Source organism: Candoia aspera, chromosome 1, assembly GCF_035149785.1.
Source record: "Candoia aspera isolate rCanAsp1 chromosome 1, rCanAsp1.hap2, whole genome shotgun sequence".
Lineage (NCBI taxonomy): Eukaryota > Metazoa > Chordata > Lepidosauria > Squamata > Boidae > Candoia > Candoia aspera.
In genome coordinates, this window is record NC_086153.1 from 126,546,962 (window position 1) to 126,572,666 (window position 25,705).

At 37.4% G+C, this 25,705-nt stretch overlaps 1 protein-coding gene across 1 annotated transcript in view; it reads left to right on the plus strand.

Annotated features, from left to right (window-relative positions):
- LOC134493463 (protein eyes shut homolog) overlaps positions 1-25,705 on the plus strand; it is a 529,249-nt gene that overhangs the window by 140,110 nt on the left and 363,434 nt on the right. The window lies entirely within an intron of this gene.

Here is a 25,705-nt window from a genome sequence, read left to right on the forward strand (position 1 = left end):
AACTGAAGCGAAACAAGGGAGCTACTATTGCTTTGTGAAGCACTTTTTCAAAACTCCACAGAGCCTTAAAGGTTATTTTAGTGTGTTCGGTCAGAAAAAAGCAAACCAGACTTGACTCTCCCTACTATTCCAAAATGGAATAACAAATGCTTCTGAAAAATCCCAAAGTCCAGAAGAATGTATCAGAAGAGTCTTATTCCCTCTATAAGTTCCCAGGAATGCAGATCATCCACCAAGACTGAAAGAGTGAACTGGTCTCTGAATGGCATAATTTTACATCAGTATTATTGATCTTTTCAACATGTAGCATTGGACTACATTTTTTTTTGATAAATGGCTTTGGTTTCCACTGTCATTCATTTATATACTTGAGATAATTACTGTTAGGTTAAGCCCAAATGCTGAGTTAAATCCAAATGAAATATTGACATGTGCAACTTTAAGGCAAAGCTAATTTACAAAAACTAAAATAAATATCCCCCTTCAAATTGTTAGGGGAGAGGAAGAAAGGAAAACAACAAAAATGTCATCAGGAAGTCTACCTATGCTAACAACCAATAATTTAATAATTAATAATCTGGAATATTATGCTTGAGAGCCTGTCATCAATGTGAAAAAGTATAGATTTTATTAAGAACAATGGCTTGTTATTTACAGTTTCTCCACAGTAATTTGTCATACTTGTCAATCAGCTGGATAGCAACAGAGGGTTCAGTGGAATATGGAACTTGGATGCTTAAAATGCTCTGTATTCTTTCTGTTCTCTCTCAGCTTCTAACATCACCTATACTGAAGTATTATTTAAAAAAAAACTGTATGATTATGAGTATAGAAATATTTTTGTGGGTGAAATCAAAGAACTGTCTATTTTACCATCTTGTTTCTAATGGAAGCCAGAATGTTGAATAGGAAGCTACCTTATGCCACCTTATGAAAACCCCTGAGTGAGAGCTCAGAATGGGCTCACAAGCCTCCTTTTATAACTCATGGAGGCCCCAAAAGAGGCCTTGCTATTTTATACAGCAAAAGGACTTTATTTTTATACCCAGGACTCTCACCCTTTTACAAATCCCTTCCATGATACATGGAAGGAGGCTCCATCAGGTTCCTGCCTCTTAGGGTGCTCCAGAAATTTTGAGATGGCAATTTTCCAGGAAATTGCATTCATCAAGGGGCAAGGACTCAGGGGATGGAAAAGTAGGGGGAAAAGCTTCAAGGCTTTTCTGGATCTCAAACACTCTGAGATGCTTTCTGCATCAGGAGAAAAGGAGTTCTTTCTTTTAGGAAGGACTATAACATAGTATGCCAGGTTTCTAATTGCAAAGGGCAAATGAAACTGGCATAGTTGGGTGCTGCATCTTCGAACTGCTAAAAATGTTTTAAGCAAAACCTTCTGAAGGTTTTTCTTATCTGCCTCTCCTTTCCTCTTAAGGAAAGAAGTGGAGCATTTGGGAACTCTGTAAAACTCCTGGAATTGACATGGAAACTCCTGTAGAGGTTTCTTCTCTGTGATTGCATCCATAGTGAAAGGAAGGAAAATTGCTTTGATGGAATATATATCAAGATGTAGATTTAGATATAGAGGCCTAGCCAAAGCCTAGCCATAGCCATAGCCATAGCCATAGATGCATACGTGGGGTATATCTATGGGAAAAGGAAGGACCTGTAGCCCTGACCTCTACTCTCATGTAGCCCTTAATAGTATGGTCTTTGAGTTGAAAAGTATTTCCAAGCTGTTATACCAGGGAAATATTGTCCAATGTTTTCTGTCTAACAATAGCTTTCTAGAAGCTTAAGGGTAAAAAAATGAATCACCTTGGTACCTTATCTGGGCTGGCAAAGCCTTCAGACCTTTCTGGGAAGAAAGCAAAGTGAACCTGCTGGCACACACAGGTATAAAAGTAGCCAGGATTAGTTTCAAACCACTGTGCAAATCTTACAGAAGACATAGCCATTTTAACGTTCAAAGAGTTCAAAGCATCAGACTTCACTGATGCTTTTCAGTGTTGTGAAACACCTTTCCCTTTGCATAGACACATAGAATCCTTTTATACTGAAGAAGTAAGATTAAAATGGGACTTTCTCAAAGTAGGTGCTTTACCACTGAGATATAGTTATTCTTTGGTCATCATATCAACCACCCAGAGTCCCCCGTTGGGGGAGATGGGCGGTGATATAAATTTAAATAAGAAATAAATAAAAAGAAATAAAATTTTGTTTGAGTGGCCAGCATCAAAAGGTCAATTTCTCTAGCACAGCATAAAGCTGTTAAGAAACCTCTTACTCTGTTTTATGGCCATTGCATATACTGTAGATTGAAGTGTCACACCATGAATTCCTTTCCTTAAATACATTTTTGCAGACTGACTGCACTGCTTGGCTTCTTGCATACACTAATGGCACAAATTTACTCCTCCTAATGATGCATTTTTATTTCCTCAGTTTCTGAATAGTGACATACCTTCTTTTTTTTATAGACTTCAGATATCCAAGCACATTCTGAGTATGCACTCACTCTTTTCCTCTCTATATTATATTGATTGCTTGATTATATGTTATCAAGTAAGTGTTGACTCTTAGTGACCACATAGAGGTCTCCAGGAGGATCTGTTCCCAACCTGGTCTTTCAGGCCTTCCAACAGTGCACTCACTGCCACCGTAACTGAGTCCATCTGCCTTGCTGCTGGTCATCTTCTCCTTCCTCCCATCTTTTCCAGTATCATAAGCTTAACTAAGGAGCTGGGCTTCACATAATGGGTCCAAAGTATGATAATTTGAGCTTGGGCATTTGTGCCTCAAGTGAAAACTCTGGATTGATTTGTTCTTTAACTCATTTGTTTTCTTGGCTATCCATGATATTCTCAGAAGTCTTCTCCAACACCAAAGTTCAGAAGCATCATGTAACAGATAAAGAGAATGACCTTGAAGGATGATCTACTACCAAGGCAATGATCAGACAAATGAAACTTGAGTCCAGTCCAAGAAAGCAATTTGAGAAAATGCCTCAGACAGATCCCGCCCCCCCATTCTCATGAAGATAAAAGAGGGAAGAAAGGTAGCACATTCAGATTTGCAAGATTCTGTTACTAGCTTCGATCTGCACAATGACTGTTTCTTAGTCTGATAGGGCTGACACATCAACCCTCTTTCTATGCTACTTCTTCTAAATCCAACGTTGACGTTGTTGTATTATTGTTTCTTGTCTCTTCTAACAGCTCTCTGAAATTCTTTAAGTTACTTCATGAGATTTTTGCCTTGGCTTTGGCTTCTCTTCTTGGCAACTTCCACAATTTGTTCTGTCATCTAGTTTGCTTTCCTCTATTTCTTGGTCTTTAGCAATCTCTTTCACATTCATCCTTTGATTTCATTACACATTACACATTTCCTGTGTTTTTCTATCAATGAGGTTCAGGACTTCAAAATGATTCCCCATTATCCAGCTCTATATCATCACTTACTTTCTTTTCTTATCCATGTGGTTTTCATGGTAAAATATAGGAGTGGCTTACTACTGCCTTCTCTCATTTTCCTCCAGCATCTTCATATATCTCTGTTGACCAGTGTATGTGCCTGTTGGCTTTAGCTGGGCAGCTGGGATGACCTTCACATCTTTGGTGACCCTAATGGAAGAATATGTTCTTGGCATACAACCCAGTGTTCTTCCTTCATCCCTCCCAGCAGAACACTCCCCACCCTTCACCCCAGAAGCTGCCAAAATTAATCAGCAGGGCAGGACTTGAAAGGTGAGTCACTGTCAAGGAACTGAATCCCAGTCTTCCACATGACAGGTAGAATACTTAGCACTATACTAAACCATATACTGGACTGAAATAAAAGACACTGGGATTATATTGTACTATTCTACTATGTTTTGTGGTTGGGGGACATGTACCTGACAGGATGGGTGTAAGACAGAAGTCAAAACCAAGAGCCAAATCCAGAAAAGTAAGGAAACTTAAGACACATGTAAAACTGTCAATTAAAATTACTTTTTGTTCTTGTTGTTTATTCGTTCAGTCGCTTCTGACTCTTCGTGACTTCATGGACCAGCCCACGCCAGAGCTTCCTGTCAGTCATCAACACCCCCAGCTCCCCCAGGGACGAGTCCATCACCTCTAGAATATCATCCATCCACCTTGCCCTTGGTCGGCCCCTCTTCCTTTTGCCCTCCACTCTCCCTAGCATCAGCATCTTCTCCAGGGTGTCCTGTCTTCTCATTATGTGGCCAAAGTATTTCAGTTTTGCCTTTAATATCATTCCCTCAAGTGAGCAGTCTGGCTTGATTTCCTGGAGGATGGACTGGTTTGATCTTCTTGCAGTCCAAGGCACTCTCAGAATTTTCCTCCAACATCATAGTTCCAAAGCATCTATCTTCCTTCTCTCACCCTTCCTTATGGTCCAGCTCTTGCAGCCATATGTTACTACTGGGAATACCATTGCTTTAACTATGTGGACCTTTGTTGTCAGTGTGATGTCTCTGCTCTTAACTATTTTATTGAGATTTGCCATTGCTCTTCTCCCAAGGATTAAACGTCTTCTGATTTCTTGTCTGCAGTCAGCATCTGCAATAATCTCCGCACCTAGAAATACAAAGTCTTTCACTGCTTCTACATTTTCTCCCTCTATTTGCCAGTTATCAATCAAGCTGGTTGCCATAATCTTGGTTTTTTTGAGGTTTAGCTGCAAGCCAGCTTTTGCACTTTTTTCTTTCACCTTCATCATAAGTCTGCTCAGTTCCTCTTGAACAATGTTGTGAACTTTTGTCCATAGTTCTTCTGGGACCCTATCTACTAGGTCCAGTCCCTTAAATCTATTCTTCACCTCCACTGCATATTCATTAGGAATATTAGTGAGCTCATATCTAGCTGATCTGTGGGTCTTCCCTAGTCTCTTTAGTCTGACCCTAAATTGTGCAATAAGAAGTTCATGATCTGAACTAGAGTCAGCTCTGGGTCTTGTTTTTACTGACTGTATAGATGTCCACCACCTTTGGCTGCAAAGGATGTAGTCAGTCTGATTTCAGTGTTGTCCATCTGGTGAAGTCCATGTATAAAGCCACATCTTAGGTTGTTGGAAGAGAATGTTTGTTATGCAGAGTGAGTTGTCTTGGCAAAATTCTATCAGCCTATGTCCTGCTTCATTTTGTTCTCCCAGGCCATGCTTACCTGTAATTCCAGGTGTCATCTGACTGCCCACCTTAGCATTCCAGTCTCCTGTGATGAAAATAACATCTCTTTTACGCATATTGTCCAGTAGGTGCTGCAGATCCTCACAGAACTGATCTACTTCAGCTTCTTCAGCATCTGTGGTTGGGGCATATATTTAGATCACTGTGATTTTAGATGGCTTGCCTTGAATTTGAACTGAGATCGTTCTATTGTTTTTTGGATTATTTCCAAGCACTGCTTTAGTCACTTTGCTATTAACTATGAAGGCTACTCCATTTCTCTTGTGGTCCTCTTGTCCACGGTAGTAGATCTGGTGGTCATCTGATGTGAAGTGGCCCATTCCAGTCCATTTCAGTTCACTGACACCCAAAATGTCTATCTTTAATCTTGATATCTCACCAATAACCACATCCAATTTGCCCTGGCTCATAGATCTTACATTCCAGGTTCCAATGGTGTTTTGATCCTTAGAACATCGGATTTGCTTTTCACTACCAGCACCATCGGCCGCTAGCCATCCTTTTGGCTTTGAGCTAGCTGCGTCATCACATCTGGGGCTAGTTGAACTCATCCTCTGTTCCTCCCCAGTAGCATTTTGACCATCTTCTGACCTGGGGGTCTCATCTTCCGATGATATACCGACATATCTCTGGTTGTACTGATCCATTTAGTTTTCACAGCAAGAATACTGGGGTGGGTTGCCATTACCTTCCCCAGGGATCACATTTAGTCTGATCTCTCTGTCATGACCTTCCCGTCTTGGGTGGCCCTTCATGGTTTAGCTCATGGCATCATTGAGGTGCTCAAGCTCCAGCACCACAACAAGGTAACAATCCTTTTCTGAAGGTTAAAATTATTACATATTCTGAAAAACTCAAGATACATACACACATACCTGTCACAGTGATAAGCAACATTTTGCAAAGTGCAAAAGGACAGTAAGAAATAATCAACCAAAGAAATTAAAGCTATGAGAGAAAAGAAAAGGAAATAAAGCTAGATTTGTTTTATATAAACAGTATTTGCTATTAATCTGCATACCATTCTATCCTTGCAAATCATCTTTGCTTCCATGCTGTCAATATACTGTTTCATACACTGCCTTTTATTCTTTAAACCTTTCACTAATTACTAGGTATTATTTTCTTTTGCAATTCAGTTCTCATTCATTCTCTTTATATGGCCAAGCCCCCAAAGAAAGTTTATTTCTGCCATACTAGTCATTCACTTTTGAATTCTGTCCACATTCATTCATCACACATTTTTCTTGATCTATCTCTTGTTTTACAGCGCACTCTTCTTAAGTACCCCATTCCCACTGCATTCAACTTACTTTTATGCTTTTTCCTCTCCCAATTCTCATTTCCATATAACAAAATGGGCAGAAGCATGCTTTTATAACACAGCCACTTTTGTTTCTTTCAATAAATGTTCCTTCCTCGTGAATTGCACATATTATCAACAACCAGAATGTGTGCATCTTAAAATCTTGCCATCCATTTCTCCATTTTTAGTGAACATTTTACCAAAGTACACCAATTCATCTACTGGCTCCAATTTTTTACCATTTGTGTATAACTTGGGTTTTTTCCATTTCTCTTTCAGACTCACTCTCACTCTCTGTCTCTCTGCTCAGTGCTGAATAATTTACTCAGCGTTCAATTTATTTCCATACGTTTTGTTTCCATCATGTACTGCTCTTTTCACCCCCAACAACTAACATTCAAGTCCCTACTCATGTAATATGGCTCTTCTAATTTAAATTTAATTTAAACCCATGATAGACTTCGAACTCTGGAGCATTCTTGGAAAACTGGAGGAAAAAAATCTTTGTTAATCTCATTTCATCCGTAAAACAAATAAATTATTTTTTGTTGTTACTTTTTGATAGTTTTTTGTAATTTCTTTTAGAGCACCATGGAGTTGACCTTGAGGGAAATATTCAGAAACCAATACAAAAATAAAAAGGGCAGAAGAATTCTTTGAGCCTGGGTAAAGGAGGTAGTGTTAGCAAGAGGCTCAGGTTGGGTCCTCTCTTACTTCCTGGGATATAAGATGGAGGGAGGAAAAGCACAATCAGACTTGGCAGCTCTTCCCCACACAAACAAGTTCATGGAAGGCATGGGGAAAGGAGTGGGCGGCAAAGTGGAGCTCAGTGGAAGTTCCTGGGGGTCCCAAGGCAGCTGCTTCTGCTGCCTTCATTATATTTATGCCACTGCTTTCATTCTTGGAAATTAAGTGCAAGATAAAGATATACTTCTCACTCCTGCGACAGCAGAATTTTAAGCACCATACAATAAGAATCCAGTAAATGAGGAAAATACTTATATTATGAAGAAAGTTGACTATAATTCGAACATGTGAGAAAGCCTGTTTCAAATACACTGGAATATCTGATAACTTCAAGTAAACTCTCACCCACTAACTTTAAACTTAAAACTTAGGAAGTGCCTTATTTAATCTATAGTTCCTAGTTTGATGCTCTGCTGAAAAGCCTTGGAGAAATTCTATGGTTACTGCAACTAGATGACATCAGTGTCATCAGCTGCTTTGTAAGAGCCTGGAAAAGCAACAAAAAGAAAAGAGGAGAATATAAGGGTGCATTTCAAACAAGTTACACAGATGTATGACCATTTCCTGATACCTAGGCAACTGTATCCTTATGGGAACTTCAATAATATATCTTATTTCTGCATTGCCCAGGAAATAAGAGACGCCCTGAGCTATGTGGAAGGGGCCTTAACTTTCATGCATATTAGTTCCATATCAAGCATTACATTAATTCTCAACAATGTCACTCAAATTTTGGCATCTGAAGACATCAGCATATTCAGTGCCAATACTTTCAGGGAGGAAAGCTTTCTTGCATAGAGCTGAACACTTACTGGCCCCAATTATGCACTTATTATTATATGTGCCAAGGCTTTCCTTCTGCAGGTGCTAACATCGTTTTAGAGCAATGTTGGCAAGGTGGAGCAAACACATGAATGTTCCAGTTAGCATAATACCTGAGAGGGACTATATTGGTCTTACTCAGATAACACAAATAAACCAGCCATTCCTTCTCCCAAGCAATTTACTTAACTTTGTCTGCTGACAGCATACAGTCTTGAAAAGCTCAATCCATCATCTAGCAGACATGTTTTAGTTCTCCCACCATCACAATGGAGGCTTGGAAACTGTCACTTCCCTTCCCCTTCCTGTTATTTACATCCCACCCACCCACCCACTCACCTTTCAGTGCCTGTCTCAACCTTCAGCATGGCTATAAGAATGGGAAGCAAAATCACCACAAAGATAGAGTACTTACAAAAGTCCCTTTTTCATAGGAACTTGGTTCAATCATAGAAAGGGACTTTTAATCACCTGGTGTCTATATGACATGGGGGAGTTATTTGATCAGGAGTGTTAGTTTTGTTCCAAACAAGCCAAATCTGTTTCTAAACCCCATTTAAGTCACTTTTGGAATCCACGTGATCAGAGTCACCCACAGGTGACAAAATGACAAAATGCAGCATCACATCATTTCAGTGAAAACTCTGCCCCTTCCATGTGTACATGCAATGTCACAAAGCACATCCAAAAGGACAGGAGCATAGGTAGCAACAGTACAACATTGCTTTTGTCATTTGCCAGCCTTGATTCCCCCATGGATGCTTCTGCATATGACCTGCTTTGCCAACACATTGGGTGTTTATAAAATGGAATGTCCAATCCTGTAGTTTGAACAAAGTATATTTTCTACATTTTATTGCTGTAAGGCATATTGGAAGGGCTTTGGCTTTAAAAGACATTGTTAAAAAAATGTTTTAAGAATACATGAATTAAGAAGTACAAGACAAGAGCCACTTGTTGAGATGGGCAGCTATAGAAATCAAATAAATAAATGAATCAATCAATCAAATAAATAAATAAATGTCATGAAAAACAGGGCTGCCTTTTCCTTCCACAACTCTGGCAATCTATGCTTGCTTTAACCTTTCTTTATTTTTTTCTTTGTATTTCATGCCCTGAATACTCTCCTTCTGAGGGCTGTAATGAAAAGTGCTAGCCAGCTATGATTCTCAGGATTCTGCTTCCTTTCCCTTCTGGACAGGGTCAAGAGAGGAGGACCTAAAACGTATCATGATTGTGCATATTGTTTATTAATATCAGAAGATAGATAAAAGGGAAGTTTGGAGATGTAAAATTCTCACAAAAGGTGAGACTTCAAGGTCTGTTGGAGAGCTGCTGCAGGCTACTTCTAGATTAGGCATGCAGATGTACCCTCTGCTCCAAAGGTCAAGTCTTGTTGCTTTAAAAAAAGGAGAAAAAATAATGACATCAGGTTTCCTGCTTCTACTGAGAATAGGCTTTAAACATTAACTGGGAGTTCTTAGCCTATTATGTAACTTTCATAGAAGGATTCTTACTGCAAGATAGTACCCCAAAATGCTACTCAAGCAAGAACAGGCAATTGCATATCCAGGTTATACAAATCTGGATGACCATTAGATGGCAGCAGAATTTTCTTTATGCCTTGGTTGCCATCTAAAGGTAATCCACAATTTGCTCCCCAAATTTGTAGGCAAGCTTTCTGTTTCACACAGGGATTTTGTTTTGGTGAGAATAAGTGTAGAAAGACTGCAAACTCCAACAGTAAGAGTTGACCCATGGTCCCTTGGACATTATTGTGTTATGATATATATGGGTGAGACTCTCCAGGGACTAGCTCATTGTTAATCCCTTTAGGAATCACAAGGTTTAATTTATTTGTTTATTAGCAGCATTTATTTAGTAATGGTGTTGATATTCTGCTGACTTCTGAAGATCTCAGCTGTTTGGAGAAGAGCGCAAACATAAAACATAACGTAACATAAGATAAAATAGTTTTTGACCCCCAACCCTGAGTTTACAATCTGCTCAGGCCCCAACAAGAGTTCCTTTTTCTTCCAAAGCTTTGGAAGTCAGATAGCCAGGTTATGGGATTCCCCTGCAACCTTCTTGGCCTCTTCGTGAGTTGAAAGACGACTCATGTACCTACCACAAGATAAGCTGAAGCTGCCATTATTTGTTTTTTTAATCCAATTTGTTGAAAATAATATTATCAAGAACCTCATTCAGATCTCATAAATTCCATCATAGTCAATGTCTGGCAAGTGAATGATTTCACCCTAGCATGGGTATTATAAGGAATAGTTGGCAAGGTACTTGAGTTATCAGTACTGAGAGAGAAAGTCACATGGTGATTGGCTGCTTGCTAAGTACTTCTTTAAACAAAGGAGCTGGTGGCCTACCAGCCAGCTATTGTACTAACAAAACAATCATGTGAGAATGATTCCTTTGATCCGTTGATCATTTTCATTAAAGAAAATGCAAGCTCCCTAGAACAATAGGACGTTAAAAGGATAAAGTCATAGCTATATGTTACATTATTAAGATTTTTTTCCCAAAATCTTAATAAATCAACTGGGAATAGTTATTTCTAAGCATCTCTTATTAAATATGTCAACAAAAAGAAACTTTATCCCAAGCATTCTTGCAAGCCCCAAGCATATTTTCCAACTGTGAATGGACTAATTCACTTGACAGCTAAATGTTAAAGCTTCCAGATGTTAAAGCAGCAACTTCACCCCCAAATTAAACCATTCTCTGCTTTAACATTAGAATATTTCTAGTTAGCCCTCACTCTCAGTCTCACTTAAACTATTTGTAACTGTAACTAAGCAAGCCTTATTTCAGTACCACTTTACATCTGTGTTTTGCTTTCTTACAAATATATTTCTTTCTGTATCCTTTATGTTCTGTTTCTGACCATGCCAGCCTTTCTACCATCCAATAACATACTGTACAACATAAAAGTGGTTTTATTCCTTGCAATAAGATGGTGGAAATTAGTACAGAGATTTAAAAAGTTAAAAAGGAAAGAGGTGGATCACCTCTCCTCACAAGGAACACTAAAAACCCTTCCCTGGAAGACTGCACAGTATAGTAGTGAATTATGACTGGAGGCCTGCTTCTCCAGAAAAATGGCAAAGCCAAAATAGGCTCAGGTGTAATTTAGTTTAGTGTTCAAAACTAAAGAAAACCTTATTTCTCTGTTAGCTTCATGACTCTATGTTCATAAAAATCGCCAGGCCTAATTCTGGCTCTTGTTTGGCCAAAGAGGTTAGTGCTCTACTCAGCTTCCTATACTTGTAATGCAATAAGAGCATCTGCAGCAACAATCATGGGCTTCAAAATGGCAGGCATGACTTGTTATGTGCATGCAATGGGTGTGATGGATGTTTTAAAAAGGTAAGGATTGACTGTTGTTGGCACCTGCCATTTTGAAGCCAGTAGACATGCCTGGTCATGGGCTAGCAGTGTTGTTGTCCAAGACGTGAACACAGGGACAAGAAAATGGATGTTATCATTACATCCACCATTATGTGAAAATTCCCAACCAATCCCACTGTGACTCAGCTAATGTACCATAGTTGAACTTTCAAGGAAGAACCAATCGCTCTGGTGAGGACAATGATTTAGCCAAAACAACAGAGAGTTGCTTCCTTATTTATCTCTTTCTTTCTTTCCTTCCTTTGAATCATACATTCAAAACATATGCTCACTACATACCAGTTTAGTAAAGTAAATGGTAAAAGCTATTAAAAAGAAATTTTAAAAAAAATCTAAAAAAATTCTGCATTCACTGTTTTACCAGTGGGTTGTGTGGCTTGGACCAAGAAGTCATCAATACTCAGAGGACTGGAAACATTTGACTTTGCTTGTTGATAGCTATTGCCCTTTATAATAAATCCCACCATGGGATGCAGCCATATTTCATTTACATTTCACAAAAGGCATGAGCATTTCCTTTTCCATGTAGTTTTATGGATTCCTTGGCCTCAGCAGATTAGAAGGAATTGAATATAATTTCATGCATTTTTTTTTCCTTATATTTTTGTTTAGAGTAATGGGACAGGATTTTGGAAACCAAATAATGTCTTAGAAAAGAAAAGAGTTTGCTTTTATCTGAAATATAAGTAAGTAAGTAAATAAATAAATAAATAAATAAATGTATTTTAGATAACCAGGCCTTCATGTCACCCCAGGAATTTGCAGAATTCCATTGTCCAGTAACATATTGTTCTCATCTTCCCCAGAGCATTCTGGTTGTTTTTTTCCTGGAATTTACTGTTATGTATGTTCCATGAATACCATGCCATTTATTGGATCAATTTTTCTTGAATAGGAAGTGATTTACAAGTTTCCAGACTTATTCTAGTCCTAAGGTGGACCATGTCAAAATACCATGAATCATGTCCTGTTCCAGAAGAATCGCTTCCAGAAAATAACAAATTTTGGTCAGAGAAGCTGACTCAGTATGTTTCTGTAAGAAAAAATAAATAAAGAATTTTCTGGGAGACCACAAAATGTTCTGTTTCTGAGCCACTGAACTTTGCACATAACTAATTCACTCTTTTATGCATGCTACAGTTTTGTATTTGTAACAAAGCACCTTCACTGGCCATTTGGGTAGCTGGCTATATACTAGATCTAGAAGAATATTCCCAGGCATACACAGTCCCTATATTTACATAATATTGAAAGTTCTACTGGTTGCTTTACCCCAGTATTCTAAGATGAATTATTCTTAATTTTGGTTAGGTTTGTTAGGGTATTTATGCATATGGGTGGTGTGAACCCAAACCATGTGCTTAATTAAAGTTTGGGATATTGTGTAAAACACAAAAAATGGGAAGCAGGTTAATCATGCTTATATGAAAGCTGTTACAACTGAAAAGTCATTATGTATAAATCAGCATCTATCAGTTTAACTAAAAAGTGAAGAAGATAAAGAGACAATCCTCCTGAAAGCACAGTCCCTACTGAAGCAAATCTTAACTTCTAGAACAACCCTTCTCTGTTAAAACTGCATGTTTTCCTCCTCTGATTATTCTGTTGCACATCTTACTGAAAAGCCAGTGCTCTGTCTGAGGAAGTCATAAGTGATCAGCTCCCCATATGCACTATATATCCTTTCTGTTAATGCTTCTCCACAACCCTGGAATCTTTTCTGAAGTTAGAAAACAAAAAAGGATCAGGATGCATTCCATTTCATCCATTTTGTGAACCTACTGCTACTATTAAAGAGGTTAACTGACCCTAGGTTGAGCTCGACTTCATCTCAACTATACTCCCCCAGACTCCGCATCCGTGAGTGAACATGGTAGGGTTCAAACTCATTTATTAGGGCCTGTCCATCCTGACCAATGACCAGTTCAATGTAGGTCTAAACAAGTTCTCACATGTGAGGGAGGGCCAGGCCTATGTGAGATCTAAAGCCTTACTGCTGAGGTTTCATGGAGGCTCAGATACCTCTGGAAATAAATTGAATTTTTTTGCACATTTCTATAGTATTTTTTAAAATCTCTACACCATTTGCTTCTCTGCTCACTAAAATGATGAGACAAAGCAAGAGTTTCATCAATAGAAAAAGCAGATGTTGGTATTTATTCAGCTGGAACTTGTTTTCTAATGTTGATTAATGAGTTGCATTGTTTGTCAAATGTGCTTTAAGGCACTGATGTGAGATGTACAGTGTTGGTCTCATAGCAAATATCAAGATTAATGACTCACAAATTATTAACTCTGATTGCCTCTGCACTTTTGTCAGATAAGGTAATGTCATATATACTGTATATGTGTATGAGTGTGTGCGTGTGTGCGTGTACAGATATACATATACATACACACACACACACATGCACACATGCAGGTGCACACACACACACGTATATGCACAGTTTGTTATATATGCAATGTTGCTGAATTCTCTTAATTGTCATTTAGCTGCTTTTAACTTATCTGGGATAATTAGATAAATCAGGATAATATTCAACTAAGAAAATGTATTTAGATTGTATTGGGCTGTTATGTCAGTTTCTTTAAAAACAGAGCCAAAAAGAGATACTGCCTTGGGAGATGGAATAAAAGACCAGGGAGCCCAGTTTAGATCACAGAGCTATGCCTAACTCTTCTCCCATGCTCCTATGAGAATGACTCAGGAACCCATCTTGTTGGGAGTGTGAGTGCTTGTTATCCACAGCCTTGGGTATGTAATTGGATTCTATATTATTATTTTGTTTGTTTGTTTGATTGATTGATTAATTGACTTGGATTTTATTTATTTATTTTTATTTTTTTCGCTTTTTAGTAATGAACACCACCTAGAATTATAATATAGAGAGTTAGGTGGCTTTGTAAATGTCACAAATAAATAAACAATAGGCACATACCATCAAAAGACCAATTATTTAATTCAAGATATCTGCTGTCTTCAAAGGCACACCATGAGAAATAGATCTGGTAGTCAAGTTTAGAAAGATGCTTTGGATGATGTACCTTAGAAGCATAATGCCTTCCCACATTCTGGCTATTCTTTCTCAGAAGAGGAAATCCCAGTCTGGGTGGATACCACCCAACCTCATAAGGAAGTTTTTCAAGGAGAAAGCGGTGTGGCTATAGAATCTATCCACACTAACAATTTATAACATCATCTAGTTATCACTAAGGTGATATGTGGCTAAGCTTTATATCACCACAGCAATGTCTGGTGCAGGCTATAAATCATTAGAGTAGACCTTGAGGTATCATTCTAAGGAGAGTTAGGGAATGTGCTTGTAAGTCCTTTCAAATTATAGTGCTAAACATACAGCAGTCTTTAGAGGAGACTGTGTCTCTTGGGATATGAGAATAGAGCTTGCATTCTTCTCCCATAAAACTTCAAAATGTGAGTTCTTTCATGTTTAATTGAATGCTTGCATAAGGGTTATATAATGCCTGTGTGTTAATATACAATCATCATAGTTGGGGACTATATCATACGCAATATATAAAGCAGAGGCAAGAAACCTATAGCTAAGGAGATGTTGATAAAATATAACTTGCAGCATCCCTAACCCTTCCCATGCTGGCTTGGAATAATGAGGTGTAGTTCAACAACTTCAGAAGAACCAAGGACACTATTCTTCCCTTCCTGTAGTCTATATATGCAGAAATCACACATACGTTCAAGTCTGGGCTTGCTCTTATGATCCAGTTCATTTCTTCACTTATTTAGTGAGCTTGTGGTGATCATACTAATGGGCTTTACGATAGGTATAAAGGAGATTAAAGTACTCTTAAGTATAAACATACACAGAAACTGTTCACAGTTGTGTAAAAGGATTCAGTGTTTTTCTGTTAGATATTATGTGCTATGACATCTCCTGGAATCTTTGAATGCCACTGAGTGTTCTAGGACAGTCAAACTAGCAGAGGCACCTTCCTCCGCTTTGTTTTGAGAGATGTGAGTTCAATACATATATTCATAGATGAAAAGAGCAGACTATGATATTTTTGCCTTTTCTGCTCCTGTGCAGTTTGAAAGGAAGCAGAAGCAAAAGTGTATTGTGGGGTGGGGCGGGGGGAGGAGAATCACATTAATATAAATTTTGATAGCCATAGCATGTATTGTTCTTGCATAAAAGCACCAAGTGTGCCAGGATATTTCTGCATAAGTAGCTCCTAGCTGTGAGCTTACTAGAAGCCCACATGCTCCTGAGACACCAGGGACATGCTGCTGACTAGTATAAACCAGCTATATCTATTTACTGAAGCATGCGCTCTTTCACTGATATCAGTGTGTCCAATTATGTTAGATCTTGCTTAGGAAGGCTTATGCTGAAGCAAATTAGGACAGAAGTCTGCCGAGCATAAGCATTTTAAAATGCCGTATGTCTTACTTTCTGCTACTAAAATCCATGACACTTAACATGTTCTAAAGCAAGGTGAGTCTAAAGAGTGCACATACTCTTCAAGTTACTACAGAATTCTCTGTTGTCTTTGCAGCAAAAATATAACAACTACTCCTCTGAAGATAGAGGAGTCATTCTAAATAAATCTGAATTGTGTTGATGCCACAGTACAAATTCTCTTCAATAAGCCTTCTGTTTTTTTATTCTCTTAGCGGTCTGTAGCATATGCAGAGCAAATGAAAGGAGCATAACCCTCTGAACGCCACCAAATCTGGCTAGACAGGGCTGATTTATAGACTCTGAAGTGGAAATACAAAATTGATCATAGAACAGATGAATTCATGATCTTAAAATTAGTGACTGTAATGGTTCTCCATAATTCTACACATTAAATTATGACATAAATACTGTTCAACTATCCTTCCATTTTCATTTGGGAGTGAACCATACATGTATCACCCAGTGCAGGAGTACATAGCTTTTTGTTATCATTTCCTTGCATGTAAATTGAGCAACATTGTTTTCTGAATTAATATGGTGAATATAGAATAATTTGCAAGGGAAACAGGTTTTTGAATTTTGAGCGTTTATGTAAGTCTGTCTCTTAGTTGATGAGTTAGTAGGGTATCTGCTAGCTCTTTTAACTAATATATTAAAGGAATTAAATAGAAGGGAATGGGGAACTTACTTTTTTTCCAAGCATCATGCATTAAAAAACACTTGGGAAATGAAAAATAATGCTGATATAATGCTGATGGTTATAGAATTCAGTTCAAGTAATAATGTAAAGCAGTTTAAAAAAGATTAGGAAAATAAAGTGTGATTGCTTGGAGGGGTGAACTTTCTTTAAAAGCATTGCTTGGTTAATTGGTTAAAACCTGTGCTCTGTGTCTCTACATTGCATTAAAATACTAAGAGAACATGTGACAGATCAACCTGTCATTTTTGTTTTCAGTGATTTCCTTCCATTTCTATCTGATATTTCATTCTGTTCCAACTCAGTTTATAATTTTTTTAAAAAAGTCTGCATGAAAAACCACACAGATTTGTATGTGCATTTCCCTTAGCAGAGTTATTCCATTGTTTAGCATGTTCTTGTATGTTATTTCCATCAATATATGCATCACTGTAGACACGTTCTCCTAATATATGCATTTTATACACACTTTTTTCTTGATTAGAGAATGAACACTGTTAAACTGGGAAACAAAAAGAAATTAAGTATAGCTGTATTTTGGGATTCAAGGAGTACAAATTACATAAATACACATTAAAATGTAAACCAATTAGTTGTTTTTTTTCATACCCCTAGCTAAGAAACCTTTTTTTTTTCAAGTCTGAGAAAAAGGTGGAATTCTTCCCAAAGAGTTTTTAAACTGACCAGCAAAAAAACGATTTTTATTAGGAGTATACAGAGATTATCCAAACCACTTTGAGGGCTCATATTGGAGTGACAGAAATGAGGATTTTCTCTAAATCACTCCTGAGATAATCTGAATTGATTGAGTCCTTGGTTCTGGAGCAAGGTTTTTTTTTTTAAATAAATAAATAAAATAAATAAAAACCCTAACATGGGAAATAAAAGCTATAACTTTTTTTTAAAAAAAAAAATTATCACCACAGTGGAATAGAGTAGAATGGAACTTACAAGAAAATAGAGTTTTATGAATGGGTAAAGCATACTAAATTTCAAAAACTCTATATAAAGGTTTTTGAATTATTCATGTTTACCATTTGTTTTTTTAAAAAGGAAAAAGTGTTTTCAATTGATTGGAATTTTGATCTCCCTGTCTCTATTGCTCTCTTTTCCAGAGTTTTATGAAGTGGACCCTATTTTTGTTCTTTTTTGGGGGGGTAAAATTTTACAGGTAAACTGATACTCTAAACATTCAGGAAGTCCAGTTGCGGGGTGAACAACATACCCACCTTTAAAATTGGACAACATCCCCAGGAAAGAGATGCTTTTCAAATGGTTAAAGCTGCCACATCTTCTTCCAGACTCATGTGGCTGCTTTTGAATGTCCTTTCAGCTGTCTCAACATTCATAAGCCCACACAGCTCTTTGCATATGAAATAACTGTACATACATATGAAAGTGTAGATAGGGGCAGTTTCTGAAACAGCTGCCCAAGCCTGGGAAAAAAAAAACACAGCTGCTTTAACAAGCGCTCTTACATGATAGCTCCAAAACACCTATTCTGAAGGATTTAAACAACCATGTCAGGTATATTATCCCAGGGATACTGAGGAAAAAAAAGGAAAGGGACTGTTTTCTAGTAATTTGGCATAGTCATTAATTGAGGGGAGGACTGACATTTGTGCACATACACACACATACACACAGACACATTTGTTGCTGCTCAGTCACTTTGGAATTGTTCAGTCACTTCTGGGACTACATGACCTGAAACACACCATTTGCCAGGAATTTCTGCCAATAAATGCTTCTTTGAGTTCTATTAAGGTCATGTTTGTATCATCAGTAGTAGCATCTGGGCATCTTGTCATCTACATGCCTTTTTTTTTTCCCCAATCGCCTTCTATTTTGCCAGGCATCAGAGGCTTCTATAACTCTTCATTTCACTTCAGGTATCTAAGCATTAGCTTCACTGTTAGTGTTTCCAGTCAGCAGTTTGATTTTTAATTCATCTAGTATTAACTGTTTGTTCTTCTTGAGGTCCAAAATATTTTCAACAACTTGGGGGGGGGGGGGCACCAGTTCTTCTTAGGGTGGCTAGTACCACAGATCTCTCCCCAATGAATAAGACCTTCACTGCTTGGATTTTATATTTATTTTATATTTATTTATTGGTCTATTATATTGTAATTCATATGTTTTAATTCTGATTTTATTGTAAACCGCGCAGAGTCCCCTTTTGGGGAAGATGGGTGGTGATAGAAATTTGGAAAATAAATAAATAAATAAATAAATAAATAAATAAACTTTCTCTAGCCCCACAATTCAAAGGGATGGATTTTTGTTCATTCAGACTTTCTGATGATCCAGTTTTCACAGCCATATGTAGCAACTGGGCAACCCATGGCTTTGGCAACATGTCCCTTTGTTATCTGTATGCTATCTTTAACTTTATTATTTTTATAGATCATATTCTTTCTCACAAGTAGCAGACATATGTTTATTTTATGCCTATAGACACAATCCCTGTGAACTGTTGTACCTGGAAAGATAATGTCTGCTGCTACTTTGGTTTCTTTTCTACCTATTTGCTCTGAGTTGGCATTGTCTGTTGACATAATCTGGCTTTTAAAAAAAAAACTTTAAAAAAACCCTCTTCCTTTACCTTCAACAAGAGATTTCTTAAGACTTCTTCACTTCTAGCCATCAAAGCGGTACTGTCCTAACAGCCAGGAACCACGCTGAGATGAGGAATAAGTCTCTAGTGTTTTATTACTGCTACGTTAGACAGAAAATCCTAACAAACTGAAGAAGCGTGGGAAAAACCCAGACAGATAAACCCCAAAAGTCAAGGCGGGTCTGTTCTGTATCTCTTTGAATGACTGCTCAACTCCTCACTACTACGCATGCGTTTTCCCCCCTGGATAGGGGCCCCCTCCTGCTCACCATCAGTGCTCATGACAGGTACATATTCTAAAACACTATTTAATGCATATTCTTTCATGTAAAGAATATGTTAATAGGATCAAGTAGGAGATATATGACATACAGTATTCAGAAGACCTGTTTCTAGTGTGATCATATGTTAGACACCTGCCTACGAATCTTACTGGGATAGTTTTCACTTATTTTGGCTTTATGAGAATTCAGGCTAACTCTTCCTTGCCCCCCCCCTCTTTTTATTCAATATGCAAAAGACCTTATCATTCATACTGGCAGGATGTCTGTGTGGGTGGGTCCACGTGTGTGTGTGCATGCACGATGTAGTGCAGGAGAAAAAAATATTGGAAATTGGGCATAGATTCATGTTTCAGATTTGACAGAATCTTATAAATGATCTACAGTTCCAGCAGGAACAACTGGGAATTGTGGATGTTCAGCACCACTAAAAAGCCAATTCTTTGAAATGTAATCATGGGATTTCAGTTTCTTGCCTTGCAGAAATGGGGGAAAAAATCAAGTACACAAGAGAGCCTTCAGTACCAGCCTTCAACATAAATCTTTCCCCTGCACTTTATAAAGGGAGTACTATTTCACCCTGTGAGGAAAAAGAGGAGGAAAAAAGTTTGTAGTTCATGTAAGTTTTGTGGGAAATTTGTACTTGTTATGAAAGCCTTATACCAGAAACCAAGCTGTGCTATCCATGGGAAGATAGGATCACTGTTTCAGACAAAAGCAAACTTTTTATTCCTCTAAAAATGGTATGTGGGAGCTCAATCACATGCTTTCATAAAATAAGGACTGTGAGGCAGTAGCAAAGGTAAAGAAATGAATTGAATTATCTGTTGTTTGTATAAAAAGTTGGAGGAAAGGATTTATTTATGATTTAAATATGATGAAAGTTATGCTTTAAGGGGTATCAACCCATGGTAAATCATCACCATTTGGTGACGAAGGCTAACCCCAAAGCTATTGTGCCTCCACTCTTCAACAAATCTAAGAGTGATAGCAAAGCATCTTCCACAACATTGTAATTGTAACTAAACTTTGGAATTCACTACTGTGCTATGTTGTACTGGCTACCGGTGTGGCTGGCTTCAAAAAAGAGTTGGACCAATTCAGGAAGTCATGAGGATCACCAGCTCTTAGCCTTGATGACAATGTGATTGCTTCTGAAAGCCGTCTGCTGGGAGACTAGTGGGCTTCCTTGCACAGTTCGTTAGCCACTGTGAAAACAGCCTGCTGGACTAGGTGGGCCCAATTTAGCAGTTGACTGCTTATGTTTTTTATGTTATTACAAAGTCTGTGATTCACTGACATTGTTAAAAATGGTGGATTGGAATTGGATGAAGTTATTCCTGCTCTAGGCCCACTGATTTCATACAGGAAAATTAGTCATAGCAACAAAATTAAGCCCCATTTAATTTGGAAGGACTTTGGTGTGACTAATCAACCAATTGCTTTTTCAAACAACTGGTAAGGTTGCTTCACCTGAGAATTAGAATAACCCTGGGAATTATGATAAGGATGCACACATTGAACAATTCACTTGTCACAATTTTGGAAATTATCTGTTTTGCAAAACTGTCTCAAAGAGATTAAACTGAGAATCATTGTTTGTAAATTCTGAAACTCAGAGTCTGTTGGACTAAGAAGATGCCATTATGTTCCATGAGTGATAACACTATATAAACTGGTGCAATTCATTATAACTAAGACTATGATGAAAACTTATTCTGCATTTTTATTGACCATCCTCTTTCAATCTGATGGGAAAAAATAATTTCTTAGTATACTTTTTAAAGGATAATTAATTTTTCAGTAAAATACTTGGGGGGTAAGATATAGGATCCTTGTCCTTAAAGTAGTTACAAAGTGTCTGAGGGTTGTGAGGGACAATGTTTTATTTTTCATGATTTTTTTCATCTTATTGGCAGGCTGCAAGCTGCCTGGGTCTCACATTTCAATGAAATCCCAATAAAAGAGTGACTTCATGAGGCAAATTCTCTTGTGAGGTTTTTAATATAAGGAAGAAAAAAAGTACCAGAGCATATGAAGCAATGACTGCAGGAGAACACCCCATCCCACCCACCCCAAACCTCCCAACCCTTCTTGCTAAGGACAGTTGGCCGATTTCTTACTATGCTACTTCTAATGCCATGTCTCCACATGATTCTGCTCCATGTGCATACCATTTTGAGTTCTGAAAATTGTGTTTGAGTTGAATATTGAAGTCAATCTGGTGGATTAATATATGAGTTTTAAATAAGGAATTGAAAGGAATATTATTAAAAAGGAGTACATTTAGTGAGCATTAAGAATCTTTCCACTTGGTTCAATTAACTGGAATGATAGTAGCTGGCAGCAGACAAAGGCTGACAGTTTGTAAAATGTCAACCTTACATAGTGGGTCAAATTCTTGGCCATGATCCACAGTTGTTCTTTGAGAATTATGTTTCATCAGCTTCTTTTTAGTCTAAAGGACAATTTTACTGAGATGATTATAATTTTAAGAATGGCATTAGAATAAATATTTTGAGCACATTTCTGCCCTGATCATGGTTCTTCTGCTGAAAACAAATGGGAGTATAAATGTTATAAATGAAATCCAGTAACCTTTACATCATGACTTGGGTGTTATTGAGAAGAATCTTCCTTTCCCTTCCTACTTGAACACTCTCTAGAATTGCAATAACAAGAGGTGTAAGCTGCATATAAAGCGTGAACAAATAAAATAATCTTACAATAAGTGTAAGTGTAACAGAGACAGGGAATAGGAGTAAGTGAAAGAACTTAATTTCTTGCCAAGAGACAAGAGAGACTTCTAGATTTCCTGCAACACTGAATGTTTTGTACACTCTGATAAAATGATTTCTCCTTTAAACCAGAGCTCACCATTTGATTTATATATTAAATGGTAGTTGGCAATTGGTCTGTCAAGTGAAGAAAGAAAATAGTAAAAGAATTTTTAAAAAATAGAAGCAAAATTAGGCAGGCAAAGTTAGGAATCAAATGACTGAAAGAAAAGATTGAACTTGAAACACTTCTGTGTAACTTCTGAGAACACAAGAAAGCTTTTAGCTTGTCGGAGGCATATTATATAGAATGGGAATTTCAAACATCTAGGCTTTTTTATTCTAGAACAATATCCTTTTTTTTCTCGTTTTACTAACAAAAAGTGCTTCTTTCTTTTATTTTGCCTATGGCAAATGTTATCTTTTTGAACAGCCAGAATGGCATATTGATTTGTACCAACTGTGCCTTGTTTCTGTACTACAAAAATAGTTTTTACTAGTAGTATATTACTATAATTGTACATTAATTTATCACTGTAGGTTGATATTTGAAGTATTTAATAAAAGTGTTTTAGAACAGATTACAGCATGGATCTAAAACATGAAGTTTATATTTTTTTTTCACCTAAAAAAGAAATTAAGCATAACATCTGTTCTCTCCTTTTACTACAGTTCAGCCAGTAGCATTCGTGTGAAAGGGGTCAGTTATTGAACTAAGTATGACCCAAGATAGTTCTGAAGATGCTAGAATTATTAGCTGACCTTTTTTTAATTATTATTTTTATTCCTCAATCCTACATGTGAACACTGATTAAATGAACGTTAAGGTGCAGGATAGATTGGTTTTTCCCTTTTTTTAAAAAAAAAAATTTAAAAGGTAAAACATTCCATCAATGCCAGGTTTGAAAATTATAGCCGAGATAATAGAAGTCTGACTTCTAGGAAAGGAAAAAGTTGTCCCTCAAATGTCAAGGCACCTTGTGGTCCAAGAAATTAAAACTAAACTGTTTGCAGTCTGAATCCCAAGGTAGTGCTATATCTCAGCTGCCATGACATTTAGCCAGTGACTTTTCATAGCTTGTTAATAATGTATAGCCACCCCAATATAAATTTGCAGCAATGGAACTAGCCTGTTAGAGTGAAGTAGTTAAGGAGATTTATTCTGCCCAGAAAATGCAGATTTGAATGAAAGAGGGGGGAGGAAATCAGGACAAATGTCCAAAGAATTTTGTATTAGACTGTTTCATTTAATGGGGCATTAGGGCAACTTCATTCATTTTTATTTATTATTCTCTTCTTCTAACTCTTTTTTTTAAAGTTCAACATATATTCAGATAATTATGAATACAAATTAGATTGGTAATATGTATCAATCCATTCATCTCATCAATTATTCTAAGCAAAAAGAACTCAACAGAGCTAAAGGTGACTGTGTAAGTGCTGTCTTGTTAAAGTATATTGCTGTTAATGATCTATCTTTTTAATAAAACCAGCTCACTGCTCTGTTAGAGGATGCTAGCCTTCAACCTGGCAGTTATACAAATTATTCATAAACTGTGAAATGTCAGCAGATAGATGAAGAGAGATGAGAAAATGGTACAGGTGAGAAACAGAGACAAAGAACAATAGGTTACAGCAGGATATGGATTGAAATTGAAGGGGGAGGAAAGGGAGTTTGACATTTGGAGAGTTGTAGGCCCAATATAAGACTGCAGGGAGTTGTTCAACCAGGAGTCACTTAACTTCTCTTGACAACCTCTGGATATGTGAACACTTACAGCTGGGAAAGTGATTCAGTTGCTTTCATTTCTGCCTAATTTGTTGAGTAAATAATTACAAAGGGCACCCCAAGTCTATAGCGTTCAGACTTTTCTAGTCAATAGAAGTGGAAATATACAGTATTATAAACATATATTAACTAAAGAACTTTGAAAATAAGTAGATAAGTAGACACTGTTGGCATCACTGTCACTGAGGTCTACCATATACAGAGAAAACCTCAAATTGACTGCTGGAGACATTTTCAAACTCGGCAGCAGCATGCATTCATTTGTAAGGAAAAAAAGAAGTATGATTCATGGCCACTGCAGAGAATGAGGGCACTGATTTTTGCACTTTTCTAACATGTCTGGAAGTGTGTTCTTCCATCTTTACCTGCCATGGCCCTCCTTCCAAGTCATACTGTATCTTCCAAAATGAAGGGAAAGCAAGGTACCTGATGTAATGAAATGTCTGTCAGGCCCCAGGAACATGGAGCAGGAAAGAGGGCTGTTGCAAAAGAGATATCTCAGCCCCAAGGAAGGGGGAAAGTATGAGAAAGAGAATCAGAGTAAGTCCACCTTAATTATGTTTGGTATAAGGTGATCTGGATAATTGCTTTAGCAGGCTTTTAACATTACATTGCATTGCCCAACTAACAATAAACATGTTTCCAGAAATCCAAGTGGTTCCTGCTTCCTGAGTTTGCAGCCTTGAGAGCTGTGGACCCTTCTCATTTGCCAGAGGATCTGAATAAGCTCACTGTTTCTCCAGATTGTGTAAGCTCCACTGACAAGAGATCATGTGCTCTTGTTGGTTAGATTTGGAAGTTAGGGCTGGCAACAAGAAAGCAGGGGAAAGGTTTGGTAATGTTGGGTTTGGGATGACTTTGGCGGTAGTGTGGTGGAACTTCTCCTAAGCTTTCTACTTTATGCTTGATCTCCAGAAATTTTGATTCTTTGGTGTGCCTTAATCAACTATTCTTCTTGAATTGGTATCATTCTGCTGCTATATATGGTGATGCCCATTAAACACATTCTCATTTCTTTGTTTTTATTATTGCTGAGCAAAGTAGCAAGACAATCAATCTTTTATGATTACTGTTTTATCTAGCATTATTCCTAAGTAACATAATTAGAAATAGGATTGCTACCTCTTTTCTTTTTCTTGACATCAGACATTGTCCTTTGAATTTCTAGTCAAAGTGCTGTTGGAATGCCCTGACAAATGGGAGTCCTAAATTTGAAACACACTAAAGAATTACAAAAGGGCTTATCAATGGCAACATTTAAAAAAATGCCAAAGTCAAGCAACATCATCTGGTTGACATGCCCTTTGCCAGGCTCCAGAAAAAAGTCTATCTGCCAGAGATACCCAGTTTTTGTCCCATTCAATGGAAATGTATATCTATTAATATCCAGATGTTCAGTTCAGTTCATAATTTATTGTGATCTTAGACCAGTACAAGGGTAATGTCCTGTGAAATATATGTAGCCTATCTTAAAATGATAACAACATAGAATAAAATAGGAGGATAACAATTAAAATAAAATTAGAATACATTTATAGACTATCTAACTAGACTCTGTACATGCAATCTAAGATACAGCCTATACTAAATAAGAATATAGACATTAAGAATATATT